Below are 17,342 nucleotides of genomic sequence, written 5' to 3'. Positions count from 1 at the left end.
TCCTCTTTCACTTTCATCAAGAGGCTTTTTAGTTCCTCTTCACTTTCTGCCATGAGGGTGGTGTCATCTGCATATCTGAGGTTATTGATATTTCTCCCGGCAGTCTTGATTCCAGCTTGTGTTTCTTCCAGTCCAGCGTTTCTCATGATGTACTCTGCATATAAGTTAAACAAACAAGGTGACAATATACAGCCTTGACGAACTCCTTTTCCTATTTGGAACCAGTCTGTTGTTCCATGTCCAGTTCTAACTGTTGCTTCCTGACCTGCATACAGATTTCTCAAGAGGCAGATCAGGTGGTCTGGTATTCCCATCTCTTTCAGAATTTTCCACAGTTTATTGTGATCCACACAGTCAAAGGCTTTGGCATAGTCAATAAAGCAGAAATAGATGCTTTTCTGGAATTCTCTTGCTTTTTCCATGATGCAGCAGATGTTGGCAATTTGATCTCTGGTTCCTCTGCCTTTTCTAAAACCAGCTTGAAAATCAGGATGTTCACAGTTCACATATTGCTGAAGCCTGGCTTGGAGAATTTTGAGCATTACTTTACTAGCATGTGAGATGAGTGCAATTGTGCAGTAGCTTGAGCATTCTTTGGCATTGCCTTTCTTTGGGATTGGAATGAAAACTGACCTTTTTCAGGCCTGTGGCCACTGCTGAGTTTTCCAAATTTGCTGGCATGTTGAGTGCAGCACTTTCACAGCATCATCTTTCAGGATTTGAAGTAGCTCAACTGGAATTCCATCACCTCCACTAGCTTTGTTCGTAGTGATGCTTTCTAAGGCCCACTTGACTTCACATTCTAGGATGTCTGGCTCTAGGTCAGTGATCACACCATTGTGATTATCTGGGTCATGAAGATCTTTTTGTACAGTTCTTCTGTGTATTCTAGCCGTCTCTTCTTAATATCTTCTGCTTCTGTTAGGTCCATACCATTTCTGTCCTTTATCAAGCCCATCTTTGCATGAAATGTTCCTTTGGTATCTGTGATTTTCTGGAAGAGATCTCTAGTCTTTCCCATTCTGTTATTTCCCTCTATTTCTTTGCATTGTTCGCTGAAGAAGGCTTTCTTATCTCTTCTTGCTATTCTTTACAATTCTGCATTCAGATGCTTATATCTTTCCTTTTCTCCTTTGCTTTTCACTTCTCTTCTTTTCACAGCTATTTATAAGGCCTCTTCAGACAGCCATTTTGCTTTTTTGCATTTCTTTTCCATGGGGATGGTCTTGATCCCTGTCTCCTGTACAATGTCACAAACCTCATTCCATAGTTCATCAGGCACTCTATCAAATCTAGTCCCTTCAATCTATTTCTCACTTCCACTGTATAATCATAAGGGATTTGATTTAGGTCATACCTGAATGGTGTGGTGGTTTTCCCTACTTTCTTCAATTTAAGTCTGAATTTGGCAATAAGGAGTTCATGGTCTGAGCCAGTCAGATCCTGGTCTTGTTTCTGCTCACTCTAAAAAGCCTCTTGATGAATGTGAAAGTGGAGAGTGAAAAAGTTGGCTTAAAGCTCAACATTCAGAAAATGAAGATCATGGCATCCAGCCCCATCATTTCATGGGAAATAGATGGGGAAACAGTGGAAACAATGTCAGATTTTATTTTTCTGGGTTCCAAAATCACTACAGATGGTGACTGCAGCCATGAAATTAAAAGACACTTATTCCTTGGAAGGAAAATTATGACCAACCTAGATGGCATATTCAAAAGCAGAGACATTACTTTGCCAACAAAGGTTCATCTAGTCAAGGCTATGGTTTTTTCCTGTGGTCATGTATGGATGTGAGAGTTGGACTGTGAGGAAGGCTGAGTGCCCAAGAATTGATGCTTTTGAACTGTGGTGTTGGAGAAGACTCTTGAGAGTCCCTTGGACTGCAAGGAGATCCAACCAGTCCATTCTGAAGGAGATCAGCCCTGGGATTTCTTTGGAAGGAATGATGCTAAAACTGAAACTCCAGTACTTTGGCCACCTCAAGTGAAGAGTTGACTCATTGGAAAAGACTCTGATGTTGGGAGGGGTTGGGGGCAGGAGGAGAAGGGGACGACAGAGGATGAGATGGCTGGATAGCATCACTGACTCGATGGACGTGGGTCTGAGTGAACTCCGGGAGTTGGTGATGGACAGGGAGGCCTGGTGTGCTGTGATTCATGGGGTCGCAAAGAGTCGGACACGACTGAGCGAGTGATCTGATCTTGTAGAACTTCTCCATCTTTGGCAGCAAAGAATATAATCAATCTGATTTCGGTGTTGAGTATCTGGTGATGTCCATGTATAGAGTGTTCTCTCGTGTTGTTGGAAGAGGGTGTTTGTTATGACCAGTGTATTTTCTTTGCAAAACTCTATTAGTCTTTGCCCTGCTTCATTCCGTATTCTAAGGCCAAATTTGCCTGTTACCCCAGGTGTTTCTTGACTTCCTACTTTTGCATTCCAGTTCCTTATAATGAAAAGGACATCTTTTTTGGGTTTTAGTTCTAAAAGGTCTTGTAGGTTTTCATAGAACCGTTCAACTTCAGCTTCTTCAGCGTTATTGGTTGGGGCATAGACTTGGGTTACTGTGATATTGAATGGTTTCCCTTGGAAACGAACAGAGATCATTCTGTCGTTTTTGAGATTGTATCCAAGTACTGCATTTCAGACTCTTTTGTTGACCATGATGGCTACTCCATTTCTTCTGAGGGATTCCTGCCCACAGTAGTAGATATAATGGTCATCTGAGTTAAATTCACCCATTCCAGTCCATTTTAGTTCGCTGATTCCTAGAATGTTGACATTCACTCGTGCCATCTCTTGTTTGACCACTTCCAGTTTGCCTTGATTCATGGACCTGACATTCCAGGTTCCTATGCAATATTGCTCTTTACAGCATCGGACCTTGCTTCTATCACCAGTCACATCCACAGCTGGGTATTCTTTTTGCTTTGGCTCCATCCCTTCATTCTTTCTGAAGTTATTTCTCCACTGATCTCCAGTAGCATATTGGACACCTACTGACCTGGGGAGTTTCTCTTTCAGTATCCTATCATTTTGCCATTTCATACTGTTCTTGGGGTTCTCAAGGCAATAATACTGAAGTGGTTTGCCATTCCCTTCTCTAGTGGACTACATTCTGTCGGATCTCTCCACCATGACCTGCCCATCTTGGTTGCTCCACAGGCATGTTTTAGTTTCATTGAGTTAGACAAGGCTGTGGTCCTAATGTGATTAGATTGACTAGTTTTCTGTGAGTATGGTTTCAGTGTGTCTGCCCTCTGATGCCCTCTTGCAACACCTACCATCTTACTTGGGTTTCTCTTACCTTGGGCGTGGAGTATCTCTTCATGGCTGTTCCAGCAAAGCACAGCCATTGATCCTTACCTTGGACAAGGTATATCTCCTTGGTCCCATCACTTCATGGCAAATAGATGGGGAAACGGTGGAAATAGTGCCTGATTTTATTTTTGGGGGCTCCAAAATCACTGCAGATGGGGACTGCAGCCATGAAATTAAAAGATGCGTACTCTTTGGCAGGAAAGTTATGACCAGCCTAGATAGCATATTAAAGAGCAGAGACATTACTTTGTCAACAAAGGTCCATCTAGTCAAAACTATGGTTTTTCCAATAGTCATGTATGGATGTGAGAGTTGGACTATAAAGAAAGCTGAGTGCTGAAGGATTGATGCTTTTGAAATGTGGTGTCCATCCTAAAGCAGATCAGTCATTCCTGAGTGTTCATTGGAAGGACTGATTGTGAAGCTGAAACTCCAATATTTTGGCCACCTGATGCGAAGTGCTGACTCATTTGAAAAGACCCTGATGCTAGGAAAGATTGAGGGTGGGAGAAGAAGGGAATGACAGAGGATGAGATGGTTGGACGGCATCACCGACTTGATGGACATGAGTTGAAGAAACCCAGGAGTTGATGATGGACAGGGAGGCCTTGCATGCTGCAGTCCATGAGGTTTCAGAGTCCACACAACTGAGCAACTGAACTGAACTGGACATTTTTAAGAAGTATTTTTTATTTGTTGTCATGGATAGGGAACCCCCAATTACAGAAGGACAACTGTATTAAATCTTTGCTTTAGTAATGATGTAAATGTTATTTAATTCTTGAACCACAGTTTTAACTGGCTTCCCTGGTGGCTCAGTGGTATAGAATCCATTTGCCAAGCAGAAGACGCAGGTTCGATCCCTGAGTTAGGAAGATCCCCTGGAGAAGGAAGTGGAAACCTGTTCCAGTGATCTTGCCCGAGAAATTCCATGGACAGAGGAGCCTGGTGGGCTACAGTCCATGGGGTTGCAGAACTGTACATGACTCAGTGACTGAACAACAACAACAATAATACTTTGATTATTGTTAATTAATTAGATTTGTGGACTCAAACTTGGGTTCTGGTGCAGTTCGGGGCCCATCTCTTGAGCCCCTAGCTAGACAGAAATCCCTCTGGCTTAGTTCAGGGAGCTTCTTTTTCTCTTTGGATTTGCACATCCAATAAGAACATCAATGCTGAGGCTGAAACAGCAGGGGCTTTATTCAATGGCCAGAAAATAAAGAAGTGGGAAACTTAGTTCAAAAATCATCTTCTTGACAAGAGACAGTCAATTTAAGATTTTTAAGACAAGGTTAGTGAGGTTATGTATTGGCTTTCTGGGAAAAGGCTCAGTTCTTCCTGGGACTCTAGTGCCACTTATTTCCTGCCCTTGTATGGTCCTTTGGCATCTGGTTTGCAAGCTGATTGACTTATGATGGTGTGGATGGGCAGAGAGCTTACTATTATAATGAGATAGTAATGAGCTATAGGACAACCTTTGTCCCACTTTTGGGGCTGAACCAGCTTGCACCAGTTTTCTTGTGATTAGACAGTTGTTCCTTTCATGATAACACAGATAGAGGATATGGTTAGTTTGGGAAGGGGCAAGAGTATGATTCTGGGCATTAGTCTTGGTAACACACACTACATTTACTTTCTCTTAAAACATTTCATTTGTCCTAAAATTATTAATCTCCTTCTTGTTCTCCATCCTTGCACTGGCTTTTAAGGGTCTCATGCTCCTTTTTTCTCACAATGTTCCAATGTATCAGTAAAACATCTATTAATAATTTCTCTAAATATCATAAAACATCATATGACCCATAAATTTCCATTTCTTTATAACTTAGAGATCGTCTTCCCAGAGGTGTCAGTTTCCCCTTTTCTAACCTGGACTGGTTGTTTCTACATAGTCAAAGCTGTGGTTTTTCCAGTAGTCATGTACAGATGTGAGAGTTGGACCATAAAGAAGGCTGAGTGCTGAAGAATTGATGCTTTCAAACTGTTGTGCTGGAGAAGACTCTTGAGAGTTCCTTGGACTGCAAGGGGGATCATATCAGTCAGTCCTAAAAGAAACCAACCCTGAATATTCATTGGAAGGACTCATGCTGAAGCTGAATCTGCAAAACTTTGGCCACCTGATGTAAAGAGCTGACTCATTGGAAAAGACCCTGATTTGGGGAAAGATTGAAGGCAAGAGGATGATGAAACTCCAATACTTTGTCCACCTGATGTGAAGAACTGACTCACTGGAAAAGACCCTGATGCTGAGGAAGATTGAAGGCGGGAAGAGAAGGGGAAGACAGAGGATGAAATGGTTGGATGGCATCACCGACTCAATGGACACGAGTTTGAGCAATCTCCGGGATGTAGTGAAGGACAGGGAACCCTGGTGTGCTGTGGTCCATGGGGTCACAAAGAGGCAGACATAACTTACTGACTGAACAACAACTCAGTCAGACACTGACTTACCTTGTAAGACTCTGACACTAGATTGTAGACTCTCTGAAGGCAGGGCATTTTATATTTTTCTAATATGCTTGGCATAATATTAGAATCTTAGAGAAACTTTATCTGGGAGGAAAATAGGAAGAAAAAAAAAGAAAAGAAAAAAACTACAGTAAACTCTTCCAGGACAGGATGGAATTCTTTATGTTTCCTACTATTAGAATGACATCTAGGTAATCTTACTAGAAAAATCTATTAAAATAGTTTATTCCTCTTTGTGGGCAACTCTAAACAGTCACAAAATTATCCTAAAATCTATTGCATAGATTCATTTAGGATGAGTCTCCTTAATTCTTGATCTATATGTTATAATTAAAATTAAGGAGGCGGTCCTAAGATGGCAGAGGAATAGGACAGGGAGACCATTTTCTCCCCCACAAATTCATCAAAAGAACATTTGAACTCTAAGTAAATTCCACAAAACAACTTATGAATGCTGACAGAGGACATCAGGCACTCAGAAAAGCAGCCCATTATCTTTGAAAGGAGGTAGGAAAAAATATAAAAGATAAAAAGAGAGACAAAAGAGGGAGGGACAGAGCTCTGTCCCCAGAAGGGAGTCCTAAAAAAGAGAGAAGTTTCCAAACACGAGGAAACACTCTCACTGCCGAGTCTGTGGCGAGCCTTGGAACCACAGAGGGTAACATAACCAGGAGGAAAAATAAATAAATAAGTAAACCCCACAGAATATGTGCCCAATGGTAGCTCCCAGTGGAGAAGAAGCACAGATGCCTGCATCCGCCACTAGCAAGTGGGGACTGGGCAGGGAGGCGCGGGCTGCATTGCTTAAAGATGGGGCCTGAGTGCTCCAAGGGCAATCTGAGGAAACTAACTTGGGATAGCAAACCAGACTATGGGATAGCTACCCCGAGAAAAGACCTAACCTAAGACACCATCAGGCTCGCTCATGGAACAAAGGACTGAGCAGAGCTAGCCAGCTGCAAGACTGGCCCATCCCCCCCGCTCCAGTGACAGGCAGGCGAGGGCAGCCAGAGCTGGAAGCAGGCAGTCGCGGCCCCAGAGAGGCATCATCTACCAAACTGCAAGCAGGCTTCGTTGCTAACCAAGACTTCTTGGGATTCTGGATGGTCAACATCCACCTGAGAAGGTGCGCCAGTTGTACACCCAGAAAACCGAGTGGCAGGGATGGGGGAGGTGATAAGTCTCAGTGACTGCACTCGCCAAACACCTGGTCACCTGAGCTGCTCGGACCTGGGAAGGGCACAAAACACAGGCCCAACCGAGTCTGCACCTCTGAGGACTACCTGAGTACCTGAACCTGAGTGGCTTAGACCTGGGAAGTGCATACAACCCAGAGATGGCTTCAGACAATTCCAAGCAGAGCAACGTAGAGCCTAAGCAGTGTAGACAGGGAAAGGACACACACCATGAGCAGGGGCAAACCCAGTGTGGCTGAGACACTGCGAGCACACACCAGTGTTATTTGTTTGCAGCGTCCCTCCCTCCCTACAGCATGACTGAACAAGTGAGCCTAAGAAAGTGTCCACCATCACCTCCTTGTTTCAGGGCAGAAATTAGACACTGAAGAGACCAGCAAACAGAAGAAGCTAAAACGGAGGGAATCTCCTTGAAAGTGACAGGTGCAATAGATTAAAACCGTGTAGTTAGTACCGACTACATAGAAAGGGGCCTATAGATTTTGAGAAATACAAGCCAGATCAAGGAACTATCCGAAAATGAACTGAAAACAACTGCCCACGTCAATGCCAGAGAAAGTCCTAGATATATTTTTACTATCATTCTTTTAATTTTTTATTAAAATTAAGTCCTCTAATACTCCTTTAATTTACATTTTTATAATCTACTATTACTTTACAAAAAAGAGAGAGAGAGACCCTATTTTTTAAAGCAAACTTTTTTAAATTTAAATTTATTTATTTTAATTGGAGGCTAATTACTTTACAATATTGTATTGGTTTTGCCATACATCAACATGAATCTGCCACAGGTGTATACGTGTTCCCCATCCTGAACCCCCTTCCCACCTCCCTCCCTGTACCATCCCTCTGGTTAATCCCAGTGCACCAGCCTCAAGCATCCTGTATCCTGTATCAAACCTGGACTGGCGATTCGTTTCTTATATGGTATTATACATGTTTCAATGCCATTCTCCCAAATCATCCCACACTCTCCCTCTCCCATAGAGTCCAAAAGACTGTTCTATACATCTGTGTCTCTTTTGTTCTCTCACATACAGGGTTATCATTACCGTCTTTCTAAATTCCATATATATGCGTTAGTATACTGTATTGGTGTTTTTCTTTCTGGCTTACTTCACTCTGTGTAATAGGCTCCAGTTTCATTCACCTAATTAGAACTGATTCAAATGTATTCTTTTTAATGGCTGAGTAATACTCCACTGTGTATATGTACCAAAGCTTTCTTATCCCTTCATCTGCTGATGGACATCTAGGTTGCTTCCATATCCTGGCTATTATAAACAGTGCTGCAATGAATATTGGGTTACATGAGTCTCTTTCAATTCTGGTTTCCTCCGTGCTACTGCTGCTAAGTCGCTTCAGTCATGTCTGACTCTGTGCGACCCCACAGATGGCAGCCCACCAGGCTTCCCCATCCCTGGGATTCTCCAGGCAAGAACACTGGAGTGGGTTGCCATTGCCTTCTCCAATGCATGAAAGTGAAAAGTGAAAGTGAAGTCACTCAGTCCTGTCTGACTCTTAGTGACCCCATGGATTGCAGCCCACCAGGCCCCTCCATCCATGGGATTTCCCAGGCAAGAGTACTGGAGTGGGTTGCCATTGCCTTCTCCGTGCTGGGTCATAAGGCAGTTCTATTTCCAGTTTTTTAAGGAATCTCCACACTGTTCTACATAGTGGCTGTACTAGTTTGCATTCCCACCAACAGTGTAAGAGGGTTCCCTTTTCTCCACACCCTCTCCAGCATATATTGCTTGTAGACTTTTGGATCGCAGCCATTCTGACTGGCATGAAATGGTACCTCATTGTGGTTTTGATATGCATTTCTCTGATAATGAGTGATGTTGAGCATCTTTTCATGTGTTTGTTAGCCATCTGTATGTCTTCTTTGGAGAAATGTCTATTTAGTTCTTTGGCCCATTTTTTGATTGGGTCATTTATTTTTCTGGAATTGAGCTGTAGGAGTTGCTTGTATATTTTTGAGATTAGTTGTTTGTCAGTTGCTTCATTTGCTATTTTCTCCCATTCTGAAGGCTGTCTTTTCACCTTGCTTATAGTTTCCTTGTTGTGCAGAAGCTTTTTAATTTTAATTAGGTCCTATTTGTTTATTTTTGCTTTTATTTCTGGGAGGTGGGTCATAGAGGATCCTGCTGTGATTTATGTCAGGGAGTGTTTTGCCTATGTTCTCTAGGAGTTTTATAGTTTCTGGTCTTATGTTTAGATCTTTATATATATATATATATATATACATTTTATAATTTTTGTGACTTTATTTTTTTCTTCAATATTGTATTTTTGAAAATCCAACATCTACTCTAGATTTTTAATCTTTGCTTTTTGGTATTTGTCATCAATTTTGTACCTTTAAGAAACCAATCTTCGGTACCCATTTATACTTGGGAGTGAGATTACTGGCTTGACTGTTCTCTCCTCCTTTGGACTCTCCTTTTTCTCCACCAGGTCACCTCTATCTCTCCCCTCCGCCTTCTCTTCTCTATCCAACTCTCTGAATTTGTGTGTTCCGGATTGTGGAGAACACTTCAGATCAGATCAGATCAGTCGCTCAGTCGTGTCCGACTCTTTGCAACCCCATGAATCGCAGCACACCAGGCCTCCCTGTCCATCACCAACTCCCGGGGTTCACTCAGACTCATGTCCATCGAGTCAGTGATGCCATCCAGCCATCTCATCCTCTGTCGTCCCCTTCTCCTCTTGCCCCCAATCCCTCCCAGCTTCAGAGTCTTTTCCAATGAGTCAACTCTTCGCATGAGGTGGCCAAAGTACTGGAGTTTCAGCTTTAGCATCATTCCTTCCAAAGAAATCCCAGGGCTGATCTCCTTCAGAATGGACTGGTTGGATCTCCTTGCAGTCCAAGGGACTCTCAAGAGTCTTCTCCAATACCACAGTTCAAAAGCATCAATTCTTCTGCGCTCAGCCTTCTTCACAGTCCAACTCTCACATCCATACATGACCACAGGAAAAACCATAGCCTTGACTAGATGAACCTTTGTTGGCAAAGTAATGTCTCTGCTTTTGAATATGCTATCTAGGTTCATTATAACTTTCCTTCCAAGGAGTAAGCGTCTTTTAATTTCATGGCTGTAGTCACCATCTATAGTGATTTTGGAGCCCAGAAAATAAAATCTGACACTGTTTCCCCATCTATTTCCCATGAAGTGATGGGACTGGATGCCATGATCTTCGTTTTCTGAATGTTGAGCTTTAAGCCAACTTTTCACTCTCCTCTTTCGCTTTCATCAAGAGGCTTTCTAGTTCCTCTTCACTTTCTGCCATGAGGGTGGTGTCATCTGCATATCTGAGGTTATTGATATTTCTCCCAGCAGTCTTGATTCCAGCTTGTGTTTCTTCCAGTCCAGTGTTTCTCATGATGTACTCTGCATATAAGTTTAATAAACAGGGTGACAATATACAGCCTTGACGTACTCCTTTTCCTGTTTGGAACCAGTCTGTTGTTCCATGTCCAGTTCTAACTGTTGCTTCCTGACCTGCATACAAATTTCTCAAGAGGCAGATCAGGTGATCTGGTAATCCCATCTTTTTCAGAATTTTCCACAGTTTATTGTGATCCACACAGTCAAAGGCTTTGGCATAGTCAATAAAGCAGAAATAGATGTTTTTCTGGAACTCTTTTGCTTTTTCCATGATCCAGCGGATGTTGGCAATTTGATCTCTGGTTCCTCTGCCTTTTATAAAACCAACTTGAACAGAGAACACTTAGGGAACTGATTACTGGCCGGATATGTCTCTCTCCTTTTGATTCCCCACTTTCTCCTCCTCACCATCTCTGTCTCCTTCCTTCCTCTTCTCTTCTCTGTATAACTCCGTGAACATCTCTGAGTGGTCCAGGCTGTGGAGCTCACATAAAGAAGTGATTACTGGCTAGCTTGTTCTCTCCTCTTTTGATTCCACCTCATCTCATCCTGGTCACCTCTATCTCCCTTCTCCCTTCTCCCTTCTCCCTCTTCTCTTCTCCATGTAACTCTGTGAAACTCTCTGGGTGTCCCTCACTGTGGAGAAAATTTTCATCTTTAACCTAGTTGTTTTATCAACGGTGCTGTATAAATGGATAAGTCTTGAGGCTACTGTAAAAATAAAACTGAAAACCAGAAGCAGTAGGCCTAAGTCCAAATCCTGAGAACACCAGAGAACTCCTGACTCCAAGGAACATTAATCAACAGGGGCTCTTCAAATGCCTCCATACCTACACTGAAACCAAGCACCACCCAAGGGCCAACAAGTTCCAGAGCAAGACATACATGCAAATTCTCCAGAAACACAGGAACTTAGCCCTAAGCTTCAATACACAGACTTCTCAAAGTCACTCCAAAGCCAGTGACATATTACACATTACCAGACACTTCATTGCACTCCAGAGAGAAGAAATCCAGCTCCACCCACCAGAACACCGACACGAACTTCCCTAACCAGGAAACCTTGACAAGCCACCCATACAACCCCACCCACAGCAAGGAAATGCCACAATACAGAGAACTCCACAAACTGCCAGAATACAGAAAGGCCACCCCAAACACAGCAATATAAACAAGATGAAGAGACAGAGGAATACCAAGCAGGTAAAGGAACAGGATAAACGTCCACCAAACCATACCAAAGAGGAAGAGATAGGGAATCTACCTGATAAAAATTCCAAATAATGATAGTGAAAATGATCCAAAATCTTGAAAACAAAGTGGAATCACAGATAAATATTCTGGAGACAAGGTTTGAGAAGATGCAAGAAAGGTTTAACAGGGACCTAGAAGAAATGAAAAAGTGTCAACATATAATGAATAATGCAATAAATGAGATGAAAAACATTCTGGAAGGAATAAATAGTAGAATAATGGAGGCAGAAGATAAGATTAGTGAGGTAGAATATAGAATGGTAGAAATAAATGAATCAGAGAGGGATAAAGAAAAACTAATTAAAAGAAATGAGGACAATCTCAGAGACCTCCAGGACAATGATAAACGTCCCAATATTTGAATCATAGTAGTCCCAGAAGAAGAAGACAAAAAGAAAGACCATGAGAAAATACTTGAGGAGATAATAGTTGAAAACTTCCCTAAAATGGGGAAGGAAATAATCACCCAAGTCCAAGAAACCCAGAGAGTCCCAAACAGAATAAAACCAAGGCTAAACACACCAAGACACATACTAACCAAATTAACAAAGATCAAACACAAAGAACAAATATTAAAAGCACCAAGGCAAAAATAACAAATAACACACAAGGGGATTCCCATAAAAATAACAGTTGATCTTTTGATAGAAACTCTTCAGTCCAGGAGGGAATGGCAGGACATACTTAAAGTGATGAAAGAAAAAAAAAATTACAGCCCAGATTAGTGTACCCAGCAAGGATCTCATTCAAATATGAAGGAGAAATCAAAAGCTTTACAGACAAGCACAAGCTGAGAGAATTCAGCACCACCAAACCAGCTCTCCAACAAATGATAAAGGATCTTCTCTAGACAGGAAACACAAAAAGGGTGTATAAACTCGAACCCAAAACAATAAAGTAAATGGCAACGGGATCATACTTATTAACAATTACCTTAAATGTAAATGGGTTGAATGTCCCAACCAAAAGACAAAGACTGGCTGAATGGATACAAAAACAAAACACCTGTATATATTGTCTACAAGAGACACACCTCAAAACAAGGGACACCTACAGACTGAAAGTGAAGGGCTGGAAAAAGATATTCCATGCAAATAGAGACCAAAAGAAAGCAGGAGTAGCAATACTCATATCAGATAAAATAGACTTTAAAACAAAGGCTGTGAAAAGAGACAAAGAAGGACACTACCTAATGATCAAAAGATCAATCCAAGTAGAAGATATAACAATTATAAATATATATGCACACAGCATAAGAGCACCCCAATATGAAAGACAAATACTAACAAGTATGAAAGGGGAAAGTAACAATAACACAATAATAGTGGGAGAGCTTAATACCCCACTCACAACTATGGATAGATCAACTAAACAGAAAATGCACAAGGAAACACAAACTTTAAATGATACAATAAACCAGTTAGACCTAATTGATATCTATAGCACATTTCACCCCAAAGCAATGAATTTCACCTTTTTCTCAAGCACACACGAAACCTTCTCCAGGATAGATCACATCCTGGGCCATAAATCTAGCCATGGTAAATTCAAAAAACCTGAAATCATTCCAAGCATCTTTTCTGACCACAATAAAGTAAGATTAGATCTCATTTACAGGAGAACGACTATTAAAAATTCCAACATATGGTGGCTAAACAACACGCTGCTGAATAACCAACAAATCACAGAAGAAATCAAAAAAGAAATAAAAATCTGCATAGAAAAGAATGAAAATGAAAACAGAACAACCCAAAACCTGTGGGACACTGTAAAAGCAGTGCTAAGGGGAAGGTTCATAGCAATACAGGCATACCTCAATAAACAAGAAAAAAGTCAAATAAATAACCTAACTCTACACCTAAAGCAACTAGAAAAGGAAGAAATGAAGAACCCAAGGGTTAGTAGAAGGAAAGAAATCTTAAAAATTACGGCAGGAATAAATGCAAAAGAAACAAAAGAGACCATAGGAAAAAAACAACAAAGCCAAAAACTGGTTCTTTGAGAGGATAAATAAAATTGAGAAACCATTAGCCAGACTCATCAAGAAAAAAAGGGAGAAAAATCAAATTAATAAAATTAGAAATGAAAATGGAGAGATCACAACAGACAACACAGAAATACAAAGGATCATAAGACATTACTTATGTGTGTACTACTTATGTGTATATGTACACATGTATATACATATACACAATGAAGTATTACTCAGCCATTAAAAAGAATATATTTGAATCAGTTCTAATGAGGTGGATCAAACTGGAGCCTATTATACAGAGTGAAGTAAGCCAGAACGAAAAACACCAATACAGTATACTAACGCATATATATGGAATTTACAAACATGGTAATGATAACCCTATATGTGAGACAGCAAAAGAAACACAGATTTATAGAATAGTCTTTTGGACTCTGTGGGAGAGGGCAGGGGTGGGATGATTTGGGAGAATGACATTGAAACATGTATAATATCATATGTGAAACGAGTTGCCAGTCCAGGTTCGATGCAGGATACAGGATGCTTGGGGCTGGTGCACTGGGATGACCCAGAAGGATGGTATGGGGAGGGAGGTGGGAGTGGGGTTCAGGATGGGGAACATGTGTACACCCGTGGTGAATTCATGTTGATGTATGGCAAAACCAATACAATATTGTGAAGTACTTGGCCTCCAATTAAAATAAATAAATTTATATTTTTTAAAAAAACTAAAACAAAATAAAAATAAAATTAAAATATCTGCAGACACTTTGTATTGATGATAATTTAGAATTTTTTATTTGGCCTTTTATAAAGGTGATGTGTTTAAAGTCAAATTGCCTAAAATACATTTTATGTTTCCTCCCTTGACCTTTAAGAAATTCAGTTAAGCAATTAATGTCTATAGTTAATGAAGTTAGTGATTTTAGCTCTTGTGAAGTAGAATCTCTAAGAAAAAGCCTCATATCTAGCTAATAAGGAAAAAAAATGTTTCAATTTTCAGTACCTGCCTTTAGTTCCCATGGAAACAGTTCAGTAAAAGAAGTTTGAAATCTTACATATTATTTAATATCTTATATTCTTATATTCATATAAACATTGCCAGAAGATATGTCATGTCTATTCAAGTGTAAATTATTATGGGAGTTAAGCAAAGGAATATACTAAGTTGAAAGTCACTGTGGCCTATTGCTGTTGACACTGCTGGCCTGGAAAGAACTTCAATGAGAATCTCAAGGACTATCTCAAAAAAGTAATCAATACCTTTAGTAGAAAGTAGTGATTTTGTTAGTGAGAATTCGTGAAATCATAATACAAGAATTCTGTTTTGTATAAAAAGACTTTAGACTTTGAATTTTAAGGTTTTGAGAGGATGTCAATTTATTTATTTTTTTACTCAGTTTTATTATTTTCTTTCATTTTTAGCTGAATATATTTCTTATTCATACAATGATGTTCAATTACTTTTTTTTTAAGTTCACAAATGTTTATTACCAAATTGCTGAAAGCTTTTAAGAGAAAAGATAAGAGGATTTCCTTAAACCTGGAAAAACAAAACATAAAAGAACCAGAGGATGTCAATTTAAAATTGGCTTATATTTATTTACTTAGATTTATTTGGGGATCAGTAAAATTGGATGGGTCCCAAATAAAAGAGGTTAATGGATTTGCATTCTAATGAAAAATTTCAAAATGAAAACCATAGCAATAAATAACAGTTTTTCACTTTCAAACAATTATGTGTAATATTTTCCAATCTCAACTATGCAGCCTAAACATTTAGATGTTTCAGATTACCAGGAATTCTTAGTTTGTAATTCTATACATCTTATAGATTAGAATAATGTTACTGGATGGGACTTTGGAAATATTTATTTTCTTTCATATACTGTTTTTTTTTTTTTAATCTCAGAACATCAAAGGGATTTGCTGAACACCATGAAGTCTATGTATCATACTTTCTTCTGCAGCATATTTACATTGATTGTCACATGCAATTTATAGTTACAGCCACTACACATCAGCCTGACTGTTTCCTAATATAGTAATCCCTGTGGAATCTCCTGGGCTGCTTAGTCTCAGAATGTAAAAGTCTAAGGCAAGGACCACACCTCCCCGTGTTCCAGCAATACCTTAAACTAATATGTTTGCTTCCTTGTATGTCAGTCTTGTTAGTTTGTCAAGTCCATGAGTCCAGGGGCCATGTCTTATTGGTTTTAAATTCATCCTTGCCTGACCGACCTGAGATAGAGCTTAATGAACTAATATTAACATGCTGTCCTCAGAGAAGTATATACTTGCATTTAGCAATGCATATACTGGATAATTATTCTAAATAGCTCTAGAAATTATTATTTGCCAATATTTGAGTGTATGGCACATGTTAAATTCCCAACTAGCCAACTAGCCTATTGCCACATACACAAAAATGCCCAAGCAGCTTTTCTGTGAAAATGATGCATAACTGGCTTTTAAATAGCTCAGAGGTTAAAAGTTGCTGGTAGAATGTTACAAAAAACATCCATGTTACTACATTGTCTAAGAAAAAATAATTTCAAAATGTTTCCTTAAGCAAATATTGCTGAGTCTTTTCCAGTACAAAACATGTTGATTTACAAGCAATTTACTTACACTGACAAGACCTGATGGTACCCAAGACCCTTGCTGATCTCTGATTCATTGCTTGACCTTGTCACTAAACTTCTTCTTGTATCTGTCAGTGCAGCTATAAAACTGCAAAAAATAAATAAATAAATAAAATAAAACTCTCTTAGAAAAGCCTTCCTTAACTGAGCTGTTCTGAGATGTATATATCTGAAAAATAAAAATAATTGTGAAGAAAATGCCATAAGCAATACTGTCAATCTCCTTAGTGAAAATTGCCCCAACACATATTGAAATCTTTGACACAAAGAATTTTTTAAACATCTGACTCTTCATCTCTCTATCCTACCCCCTAGGATAGAATTAATCCTTTTTGTAGCATCAAACACCATGGAGACCAATCAAAGAAGCAAGCTGCTACAATTCCAAGCAATCAAAACTGCTTTACAGAAGCCACCATGTCAAGGCAAGGAGCTGTGCCTTCTGTGAGTACTAGGGTTTCCTTCTAGGGAGCAATGGCTAAGTGTGGCAGAGATATGGTGACATGGACTCATTAAATATTTAGTTTATTGGCATTGATTAACATAAAATCAATTGAGTGGTACAACAGTGTGGTATCTAAAATAACCTCTTGTATGCAGATTCCTTTTATGTACAATTTAAATTCGTCTCTATATAATCTTATATTTTATCTATGGAATAAGACCCCTACAAAATTCCTTCCTAGCTTTTCCCTGAAGCTGGAATTGACTGGATCATATTTTACTGATAACTGGCCAGCTTTCTGATTACTATTTGCTTCATTTGAAAAAAAAACTTGGTTTTCATTATATTATAAATATAAAGAGAGCAGGAAATAACTAGGGCAACTAGAAGTAGGTTCTGTGCAATTCAGTCTCAGTTATTAATATAATTTCTGTTTAATTAAGTGAAACTCAACTGTGTTCTTGACTCACCTTACTCCTATGGTTGTAAGAGTTCAAATACTGTTACCTCCATTTCCTTTTCCTATTGGCTGTTCTCCAGTATCTCACCTGTACATATTTCTGATTTCACTGATCTAACACCTTCTCTTTCCACTAACTGAAGTGATGTATTTCCCCCTCTCCCATGCCAGAGATTTCCATTCTG

The sequence above is a fragment of the Bos javanicus genome, chromosome X (assembly GCF_032452875.1).
Source record: "Bos javanicus breed banteng chromosome X, ARS-OSU_banteng_1.0, whole genome shotgun sequence".
Taxonomy (NCBI): Eukaryota; Metazoa; Chordata; class Mammalia; order Artiodactyla; family Bovidae; genus Bos; species Bos javanicus.
Note: the sequence above shows the minus strand (reverse complement) of the source record.